Below are 10,169 nucleotides of genomic sequence, written 5' to 3'. Positions count from 1 at the left end.
GCCACAAATACGATGTCAACTACATGATCATGCAAGGCAATATGACAATGGTGATGCGTGTCATGATAAACGGAACGGTGGAAAGTTGCATGGCAATATATCTCGGAATGGCTATGGAAATGCCATGATAGGTAGATATGGTGGCTGTTTTGAGGAAGATATAAGGAGGTTTATGTGTGATAGAGCGTATCGTATCACGGGGTTTGGATGCACCAGCGAATTTTGCACCAACTCTCAAGGTGAGAAAGGGCAATGCACTGTACCGAAGAGGCCAGCAATGATGTAAGGGTAAGAGTGCATATAATCCATGGACTCACATTAGTCATAAAGAACTCATATACTTATTGCAAAAGTTTTATTAGCCCTCGAAGCAAAGTACTACTATGCATGCTCCTAGGGGGGAGGTTGGTAGGAGTTAACCATCGTGCGCCCCCGACGTCCACACATAAGGAAGGCAATCAAAAGAGCATCCCATGCAACAAAATTGTTACACAACTTTTACCATACGTGCATGCTACGGGACTTGCCAAATTCAACACAAGTATTTCTCAATTTCATAATTACCCAACTAGCATGACTCTAATATTACCACCTTTATATCTCAAAACAATTATCAAGCATCAAATTGATCATAACATCCAATTCACTTTCTATGATAGTTTTTATTATACCCAACTTGGATGCCCATCATTCTAGGACCAATTTTATAACCATAGCAAATACCATGCTGTTAAAAGACTCTCAAAATAATATAAGTGAAGCATGAGAGATCAATAATTCCTACAAAATAAAACCGCCGCCGTTCTCTAAAAGATATAAGTGAAGAACTAGAGCAAATGACAAACTACTCCGAAAGATATAAGTGAAGATCAATGAGTAGACAAATAATTGTGAAACTATGTGAAGACTTTTTAACATTTAAGAATTTAAGATCTTGGTATTTTATTCAAACAGCAAGCAAAACAAAATAAAATAGATTGACGCTCCAAGCAAAACACATATCATGTGGTGAATAAAAATATAGCTCCAAGTAAAGTTACCGATAGACGAAGACGAAAGAGGGGATGCCTTCCAGGGAATCCCCAAGCTTAGGCTATTGGTTGTCCTTGAATATTACCTTGGGGTGCCTTGGGCATCCCCAAGATTAGGCTCTTGCCACTCCTTATTCCATAGTCCATCGAATCTTTACCCAAAACTTGAAAACTTCACAACACAAAACTCAACAGAAAACTCGTAAGCTCCGTTAGTATAAGAAAATAAAACCACCACTTAGGTACTGTTGTGAACTCATTCCAAATTCATATTGGTGTAATATCTATTGTATTCCAACTTCTCTATGGTTCATACCTTCCGATACTACTCATAGATTCATCAAAATAAGCAAACAACACAATGAAAACAGAATCTATTAAAAACAGAACAGTCTGTAGTAATCTGTATCATTCGAATACTTCTGTAACTCCAAAAATTCTGAAATACATTGGTGGACCTGAGGAATTTTGTCTATTAATCATCTGCAAAAGGAATCAACCTAAAAACACTCTCCAGTAAAAAATGGCAGCTAATCTCTTGAGCGCTAAAGTTTCTGTTTTTTACAGCAAGATCATAAAGACTTCACCCAAGTCTTCCCAAAGGTTATACTTGGCACAAACACTAATTAAAACATAAAACCACATCTAACCAGAGTCTAGATGAATTATTTATTACTAAACAGGAGCAAAAGTAAAGGACAAAAATAAATTGGGTTGCCTCCCAACAAGCGCTATTGTTTAACGCCCCTAGCTAGGCATGATGATTTCAAATGATGCTCACATAAAAGATAAAAATTGAAACATAAAGAGAGCATCATGAAGAATATGACTAGCACATTTAAGTCTAACCCACTTCCTATGCATAGGGATTTTCTGAGCAAACAACTTATGGGAACAATAATCAACTAGCATAGGAAGGCAAAACAAGCATAACTTTAAAACTTTAAGCACATAGAGAGGAAACTTGATATCATTACAACTCCTAAAAGCATATATTGTTCCCTCATAATAATTTTCAGTAGCATCATGAATGAATTCAACAATATAACCATCACATAAAGCATTCTTTTCATGATCTACAAGCATAGAATTTTTATTACTCTCCACATAAGCAAAATTCTTCTCATTCGACATAGTGGGAGTATCATAAGAGACTCGAATACTATAAATTGTTTCCATATTAAAAGAGTAATGTTCAGAAAAAGGGCAATCATAATCATGACACGTTTTATAAATATAATCATCACTACTTTTTATAGCATAAGTTTCATCACAATAATCATCATAAGTAGCAACTTTGTTCTCATCATAATCAATTGAAACCTCTTCCAAAATAGTGGATTCATCACTAAATAAAGTCATGAACTCTCCAAATCCACTTTCATAAATATTATAAGATTCAACACCCTCCAAAATAGTGGGATCATTACTTCCTAAAGTTGACACTCTTCCAAACCCACTTTTATCAATATAACCATCATAAATAGGAGGCATGCTATCATCATAATAAATTTTCTCATCAAAACTTGGGAGGCTAAAAATATCATCTTCATTAAACATAGCATCCCCAAGCATAGGACAAACATTAATTGCAGCAAATATATTCTCAAACATGTCATTCTCATCAAACATAGCATCCCCAAGCTTGGGCCTTTTCATATCATAAGCATAATCATTCTCATCATTAATAGTATGGATAGCACCAATAGTATAGCAATTATCATCATCACAATGAGTAATAGGAGCAACATCATTTGGGAGGGATACCTTTCTACCTTTGCTTCTCCGTATTTTCTTTTTCTTCTTCACATCATGTGTGGGTTTAATCCTCGTTTTGGAGCTCCTTATTAATGAGATTGGTTGAATAGAAGGCTCCTCCTCGTTTGTTTTCATTAGTATTCTCATAAGAAATAATAGGAAGATATTGGAAAGTCTCTTCCCTTTCATTAGTATTATCTTCATCTTCTATTTGTTTTCTTATCTTTATGTAATTGGCAATATAAGGATTTTCAATGCAATTTACCGTACAATACATAAAAATTTCTTCTAGATCAAAATCAAGAAATCTATCAAGATTAAATTTTGGAATACCCTTAGTTATACGTTTCATCTCTTCATACCCCAAAAGAAGACTAATCTCTTTATGATGCTCAAGGGTAATCAAGTTATCACAATTTTTGGACACGATTTGATCATGAAACAAATAGCATTGGAGCTTTAAATGACCATGTTCATTGCAAAGTTCACAAGGATGACGATAAATATTGAATCTTTCAGCACAATCATCTAGCCTTTCTTGCAACCATTTAGTTTCTAAATACTTATGCCTCTTGCAAAATCTATCCTCCCTATTTGGTGTGTACTTGCAAACTCTATGCACTCCACAAAAGTTGACATGCTATAAGAGACATTTTCATCATGACTAGTGCAATCATCATTAGTACCATGGATATTCAAAGAGTTCATACTAACAACATTGCAATCATGCTCCTCATTCAAAGATTTAGTGCCAAACATTTTATAGACTTCTTCTTCTAGCACTTGAGCACAATTTTCCTTTCCATCATTCTCACGAAAGATATTAAAAAGATGAAGCATATGAGGCAAACTCAATTCCATTTTTTTGTAGTTTTATTTTATAGACTAAACTAGTGATAAAACAAGAAACTAAAAGATTCGATTGCAAGATCTAAATATATACCTTCAAGCACTCACCTCCCCGGCAACGGCGCCAGAAAAGAGCTTGATGTCTACTACGTAACCTTTTCCTTGTAGACGTTGTTGGGCCTCCAAGTGCAGAGGTTTGTAGGACAGTAGCAAATTTCCCTCAAGTGGATGACCTAAGGTTTATCAATCCGTGGAGGTGTAGGATGAAGATGGTCTCTCTCAAATAACCCTACAACCAAATAACAAAGAGTCTCTTGTGTCCCCAACACACCCAATACAATGGTAAATTGTATAGGTGCACTAGTTCGGCAAAGAGATGGTGATACAAGTGCAATATGGATGGTAGATATATGTTTTTGTAATCTGAAAATATAAAAACAACAAGGTAGCAAGTGATAAAAGTGAGCACAAATGGTATTGCAATGCTAGCAAACAAGGCCTAAGGTTCATACTTTCACTAGTGCAAGTTCTCTCAACAATAATAACATAACTGGATCATATAACTATCCCTCAACATGCAACAAAGAGTCACTCCAAAGTCACTAATAGCGGAGAAGAAACGAAGAGATTATTGTAGGGTACGAAACCACCTCAAAGTTATCCTTTCTGATCGATCTATTCAAGAGTCCGTAGTAAAATAACACAAAGCTATTCTTTATGTTCGATCTATCATAGAGTTCGTACTAGAATAACACCTTAAGACACAAATCAACCAAAACCTAATGTCACCTAGATACTCCAATGTCACCTCAAGTATCCGTGGGCATGATTATACGATATGCATCACACAATCTTAGATTCATCTATTCAACCAACACAAAGTACTTCAAAGAGTGCCCCAAAGTTTCTACAAGAGAGCCTAGACGAAAACGTGTGACAACCCCTATGCATAAGTTCACATGGTCACTGAACCCGCAAGTTGATCACCAAAACGTACATCAAGTAGATCATGTGAATATCCCACTATCACCACAGATAAGCAAATGCAAGACATACATCAAGTGTTATCAGATCCTTAAAGACTCAATCCAATAAGATAACTTCAAGGGGAAAACTCAATTCATCACAAGAGAGTAGAGGGGGAGAAACATCATAAGATCCAACTATAATAGCAAAGCTCGCGATACATCAAGATCGTGCCAAATCAAGAACACGAGAGAGAGAGAGAGCAAACACATAGCTACTGGTACATACCCTCAGCTCCGAGGGTGAACTACTCCCTCCTTGTCATGGAGAGCGCTGGGATGATGAAGATGGCCACCGGTGAGGGATCCCCCCTCCGGCAGGGTGCAGGAATAGGGTCCTGATTGGTTTTGGTGGCTGCAGAGGCTTGCGGCGGCGGAACTCCCGATCTATTGTGTTCCCCGATGTTTTTAGGGTATATGGACATATATAGGTGAAAGAATTTGGTCAGGGGAGCCATGAGGGGCCCACGAGGGTGGGGGGCGCGCCCAGGGTGGTAGGGCGCGCCTCCCTGCTTCGTGGCCACTTCGAAGCTGCCCTGACGTCTACCCCAAGTCTCCTGGATTGCTTCCATTCCAAAAATAACTCTCCCGAAGGTTTCATTCCGTTTGGAATCCATTTGATTTTCCTTTTCTTCGAAACACTAAAATAGGCAAGAAAACAACAATTTGGGCTGGGCCTCCAGTTAATAGCTTAGTCCCAAAAAATAATATAAAAATGTATAATAAAGCCCATAAACATCCAAAATAGGTAATATAATAGCATGGAACAATGAAAAATTATAGATACATTGGAGACTATCAGTCGGACAAAGTTTCTAAAGCCACACAGAAGGAATTGCGCTCATCTATTGCATAGATTTTCCTCTATGCCATCATAGGAGATCCCAAGGTGGAAATCAACTAACCACCTATAAAATTATGCATAATCTTCCTCATGCAGGTCAGTATCCACTTCGTCCAGATGATTGTGTTTTGTCATGCCGAGCTATTTATATGTGCTACTGTTTTGTGACACTGTTTAAGTACAACACTTTCCTTTCTTTTCACAATCAGGACAATGAAGATGATTTCAGTGGAACTTCACAAAATGGTGTGATGTCGAGTGATCTCTATTGTCTCCTCTGTTTGCTGCAATGTGTCAGCGTAAATTGCAAGATGAGCCATCAAGCTAGCTGTGGTGTTGCCAACATGCTCAAAGTGCACGCAACATTGAGCAGAAAGAAGCATGCCAGGAAATTAATGCATGCGTAGGGAGGTCCTTTGCTCAGAGAAGAATCTATCGTTTTTCTTTATTTCTACACCTTCTCGCAGCTTTGTCTTGGTTATAGTCTTGTGAATTATTTAGATGCGTAAATATGTTGAACTTAAGTGCTTGTGAATGTTAGCTAGTATGCATACCGTATCTTGTGAAGCTTAGTTTAGTGTGAATGTTGACTAGCGTGTCAACCTTTACAATCTAGGTATATTGTGGGCATGTTATTTGACCCCTCATTTTGCCACGCTACGACCGGTGTGAGTGTCTGCATGGAGTACAACATCCTCTAATTTGGTGGATGCCAAGCCGGCCCGAGAAGGAGCTATAACTTTTTTTCAAGTTGAAAAATGTTACTGATGAGGAGCCATAATTAAGTTGGAGGTGTCTCTTTTTTTCTTTCAAATGGGCAATAAGCTGGAGAGCTGGAGAGTGTCTCTAATGGGCTGCCTCTAGTGTTAAGGCCCTCCAGTACAAAACACGGGCAGCCGACTAGGCCAATACAAAAGCCTATCCATCTTAAAGCCCATTTGTTTTTGTTTTTTGCGGGGAAAAGCCCAGTTTTCTTGAAGAGGTGGCGATCCTAGAAAAACCCTCCTTCCTCCTCGCTTCCACTTATACTGCAGCTCACTGGACTCTCCCGCTTTCGTCTCCCCCCAATTCCCTCCGCTCCCCATGTTCCTCACTCGTACAGAAAACCCCCACTCACCTTATTCCTCACTCGTACAGAAAATGCCTGCTCCTCTTCTTCCCCGCTCCTACAGAAAACCCCAGCTCTCCTTCTTCCCCACTTGCACTGCCACTAGGCTCTTCTCTCGCTACTCTGCTCAAACCCGTGAGCTTGGCGCGACACCCGCAAGAAAAATGGAGTTGGCTGGGCCCAGCGCCAAGAAGATGAGGCTCCCGCCATCGGTGACGCCGGTTGTAGATATCAGACCCGGCAGTGCGGGGAGAAGCGACGAGGCCCCCCTAACAGATCTGAGGAACCTGTAGAATCTCGGGTGGACCGCATCAGCAATCTCCCGGATGACATCCTTGGGGAGATCATCTCGCTTCTCCCCACCAAGGATTTCTGCCGCACCCAAGTTCTCTCAACTCTATGGCGCCCTCTATGGTGCAGCATGCCCCTTAATCTCGACTTTCATCAGTTACCAGTCATTCCTGATTTTGAACTCCTCAAAGCCATCATCTTGTCCCACCAGGGCTTCGTTCAATGCCTCTACATCCCGACACGCTACCTGTTGTCCATACCCTGCACAGCGGACGCCTGGAAGATATGCCCTGAATTCAAAAAATTCCAGCAGTTCGAGTTCTACCATTACCACAAAAATTACATATCACGAACCGAAGGCCAAGAATTTGTTCCCACACCACCATTGTCCATCTCGTGGTTTTCCTCCTCTCTCCACACCACCACCTTCGCCCGGTGCTATCTATCAGACGATCTAGTACAAATGCTTCAACTCCCACTGCTAAAAAAACTTTCGCTTGTGGTGGTTTATCTGTGGGAAACCTCACTGCACAACATCATCCACTCCAGTTGCCTGCCCTAGAGCGCTTGTTGATTGTTTTGGGAATAGAAATCCCTATCATTTATCTCCAAATAAAGTCGCCTCACCTTAAAAGCATTGGAATTTGTTTTGAAGGACAACAACTCATCATCGAAGATGCCCCTTCACTTCAAAGGTTGCTCCTTCATTATTGTTATATACCTTCGCAAATAACTGCCGTCTCTACGCCTAAACTGAAGACCTTGGGTGTAATTCCTGACCCGTTTAATTATCACAAGTTGGTGTTTGGCTCCACACTTATTCAGGTACCATATATTATCATCTACACATTTGTAATCATAAGCTGCATTTTTCATTTGTGTGCATAAGTTTTATATGATATTGGAGTACACTTTGGGTACTAATATTATGTTATATGCTCAATTAAGAGTTTGTCCCACCTCTCCTCCCCCTCCCCCTCTCCTCCACCTGCTCTCCACCACCAATGGTGATCTCTAGCTTCATCCTCCATGGAAGGCCTACTACACTGGGACTTTGCTCCGGGCCTTGACCTGGCAGATTAGGTGAGAAGAAAATTTGGATCAACAGTGCACTTCTCTCCCTCTCGGGACACCAAGGAATTCTTTTTGGTAGTCTCTTTCTCTTCGGCCTCTTTTCCCCTCACGGCTGATTCGGTTGGGGTTGCATTGCAATGTTGCCTTGGAGGGATTTGTTTGGGTTTCAATGTGGTTTCAATTACCGCCTGATCGTTCCTTTTTTCTGTGGCCAACAACAAAGTGGGACACTTCATATATGGGCTTAAATATCATGTTTGGCCGGACTTTGTGTGTCACTTTCATCTTTTCAATGGTCGCTTTGCCAAATCCAATTCTTTAGACTCTCATTGGCATGTTGATTAAGAGTTGTTTGAGATCTTGGATCGTAAGCCTATGGCTTTGTCTACATCTTTGAACTTTTTGAGAAAGGGTAAACCAATGGATCATTCTTCCTTAAAGGAGTTGAGCAAATTTGAACTTGTCAAGCTGGATCAATGGAATTTCTCCAACAACAATGATCACGAGGCTTCAACTTCCTCAGGGTTTTCCCACAAGCCAAATATTCAAATTCAATTTGGATCATTTCCACAGCCACCTCAGCGAGGCAAGATTACCGTACATCCCATTGATCGTCTTGCATTAATGAATCATTTTTTGTCACAAGTGGTGTCTGAGGAAGATATGGCCATTGAATGCCTATTAATTGGGAAATTTAAGTGCCCTCTGAATATTCCTTACCCCCCTCTACCGTCATGTTTCTTAAACTCTGCATTGTGGTACGCCCCACCACATGATTTGTGGCCCCCCATTCTTAACGCAAGGCATAAGGCTAATTTAGCTCAAGCAAATTATCCGTTGGAGGAAATCAATGCTCTCTCCACTAATTGGGCCACCTTTGCTCAAGATGCCTTCAATGGGGACATTGCAAGATCACCTGCCAAGCATGTCTTATTTGCATTAATTGTTCTGGGCCCGGTCATAAAATGGTGGACTATCACAAGCGTGCTCCCCTTGCCCAGCCTGGCCCGCTCGAGTCAAATCAGGATACTATGATCAATTCATTCGGATTTCTGGGTCATTGCAAAACACCATGTCTTGTAAAAGGTAACACAAGGAAAGTCGTCCGATGCTCCGCTTGTGGATTCTATGGACACGTGGCGAGATCGTGCCGCAAGCTACAGTTTCAAAAGAAATGGAAATGGGTATTAAAGTCAACCTTGCCACACCCCTACCCCATTCACGCTTCGGCATCCGCCTAAAAAAACCCAACAGACCTCGCTCTGCCCCATCCCATTGACACAGCCTCCATCGCCACAACCCCCATTACCACCATCTCCATCCCCTCCCCCCTGCTCTGCTGCAATGGCAAACTACCCATTGAATCCAATGCCCTTCCTCCCGCCGGGGTTTGTCGTCGAGCCACGCCCGATGCACCGTCTCGTGCGAAGTGGCATGGTGGTCGGCCCCATTGCTCCCCTGAATCATGATTTCTTGGCCATCGCTGAATCCAGCCACTATGTGCTCTGCATCACCGTGCGACCATCTGTAACCAGATTCTTGCCCTACTCCACGAAGTGCAGCTGTTCACTACAGAGGTCAGTGACCATCCTTTTGGTATTGGGGTTTTTGGATTCGTGGACTCCTTTATGAGAGATACTGCTTTGGCCACCCTGCTCGAGCTTGAATAAGAGGACTCGCTGATCACCTTTGCACTACAAAAAAAAGACACATCCGTGACGTTTTGGGCCGAACGAATTTTTTTCCTGTCATACTTATGACACTTCTATGACGATAATTGTGACAAAACTCAGTATCATCATAGATGTGGTGGGCTCCTACTTCTATGACAAAAAATCATGACAGAAAATGGGCTTTTCATCCTGGGCGGGCCGCAGACGCAGCTGCATGACATTCTTTGGGCCGTCCATGACGGAAAAAACCGTGGTAGAAGCGAGGGCGAGAAAATTTTGAGGAGTTCCCGGTTAGGTGGGTGGTCGGGGGCCGAGCGATGCGCGTTTCTCTCGTAGGTGCGAGGTGTTGGCTCTAACTGAACCCGAGCGAGGCGTTGGGCTCTAACTGAACCCGAGCGATTGCACTGCAGGCTACGCGTTACTGAACCCGAGCGATCGATCGATGGCTGTTAACTGAACCCGATCAAGCGATTCCTTCGCTACTACTGCTAACTGAAGCTGATCGATTGGATGAAC

Source organism: Triticum dicoccoides, chromosome 5B, assembly GCF_002162155.2.
Source record: "Triticum dicoccoides isolate Atlit2015 ecotype Zavitan chromosome 5B, WEW_v2.0, whole genome shotgun sequence".
NCBI lineage: Eukaryota > Viridiplantae > Streptophyta > Magnoliopsida > Poales > Poaceae > Triticum > Triticum dicoccoides.
The sequence above is the reverse complement of the archived record's forward strand: the minus strand, read 5'-3'. Positions refer to the sequence as shown.